Here is a 1,750-nt window from a genome sequence, read left to right as displayed (position 1 = left end):
TATTTTCCTCTTTATCTTCCCCTTCCTGCACCATTCCATCTTCTTTGACTGGTAATATCTTCGTTCTTGCTCCTCTTCCTCTCCTTTCTCTCCCCATCACCTTTTTTTCCTACCTGTTTTGTATGATTATTCTCCTTTACTTTTCCTTTTTCACATTTATCTTCCCCTTTCTGCACTATTCCATCTTCTTTGGCCATTAACATCTTCGTTCTTGCTCTTATTCCACTTCTGTCTTTCCCCATTACCATTTTTTTCTTCTGTTCATGATTATTTACCCTGCCTATTCCTATTACCTCTTCACCTTCCCCTTTCTCCATTATCCCATCTTCTCTGACCACTCATATCTTCGCGTATGCTCCTATTCCCATCCTTTCTTTACCCTACCATTTTTTTTATTGTTGTTCACGATCATTCACTCTTACTTCCTATTTCCTCTTTACCTCCCCTTTCCGCCCTATCCCATCTTCTCTGATCAGTAATATCTTCGTTCTTACTCCTATTCCACTCCTTTCTTTCCCTTTCACCCTTATTTTTCTTCTGCTGTTGATAAATATTCGCCCTGGCTTTTCCTATAATTTTTTTTCTTCATTTTTACCTTCCCTTCGACAAGTCTTCGCACTGGCCTTCCCCGTTTCATTTTACTTTTGTCCTTTCGTTTTCTCTTTCTTTTTTCGACGAGTACATCTTCGCCGTCCTCGCTCTTACCTTCTTTTACCTCTCTCGATTCCTCCAGGACATCTTCACGTGTCTCCCCCCATTCCTCCTCCGACTTCCCGTTTTCCTCTAACTCGCTCGTCCTTGTTTTTATTTATTCCCTGGCTCCTCCTCCTCCTCCCATCTGCCTCCTTTCATGTCTTTTTCCCTTCTCCGGTTTAGTGGCCGTGTAGTTCATCTTCATCCTTGGTTCTCCTTTTTTTCCTCCCTCCATTTCTCTTTTATTTGTCTAGTTTGATTTTTCCTAACACTCCCCTTCAGTCCCCCTTTCTTGTCCTATTTCCTTTTTTTGTTTTCTTTCACTATGTATTCCGTTTGCTCTTTCCATTTCATTCGTGTTATATTTTCATTTTTTTCTGTTTGTGTATTTTTTTTTTCACCCATGTCTCGTTCTCCCCTTTCCCTGCCCTTTACGTTCCCTTCTTCCATACCCTTCTTTCCATCATCTTTCAGTACGTAGTTGGTTTATCTCATCCATCCCCATTCGTATCTTCCTTTCATCTTTATTTTCTTTATTTTTCACTGTCTGTAATTTCCATGTTCTTTCTCTTCTTCAGTCGTCCAGTTCCTGTTTCTTCATTTTTACGTCTTTTCCCTTTCCATCTTCCTTCTATTCGCTTCTTCATTCTCTTCAAATCCGCATCCTGTCTTTTCCCATTCATTTTCCGTCTCCCTTAAACTCTCCATCCTTGTTTGTCTTATTTTTGTTTTCATCTTCTTTATTTGCATATCTTGAACCTTCCTTCCTTTTCCTGCTTCTCCGTCTCCATCTTCTCCCTGTCACATTGCCCCGTCCACTTTATTTATATCCTGCTTTTTTTGCCTCGCTTCATTTCCCGTCCATTTTTTCCCCTCCATATTTATTTCCGTCCCTGGTTTGATTTTATTTCTTTTTCTTTTTGTCTCTTCCTTGCTCTTTTACTTTATTTAACTTGTCTGTCTCTTTTCACCTTATTTCACGTCCACCTTTCACCTCTGCCTTATTCTACCTTTCGTTCTTCCTTTCCTTTTTCATCTCTTCCTTTCCTCTTTTCAT

This window comes from Eriocheir sinensis, chromosome 28 (genome assembly GCF_024679095.1).
Source record: "Eriocheir sinensis breed Jianghai 21 chromosome 28, ASM2467909v1, whole genome shotgun sequence".
Classification (NCBI taxonomy): domain Eukaryota; kingdom Metazoa; phylum Arthropoda; class Malacostraca; order Decapoda; family Varunidae; genus Eriocheir; species Eriocheir sinensis.
The sequence above is the reverse complement of the archived record's forward strand: the minus strand, read 5'-3'. Positions refer to the sequence as shown.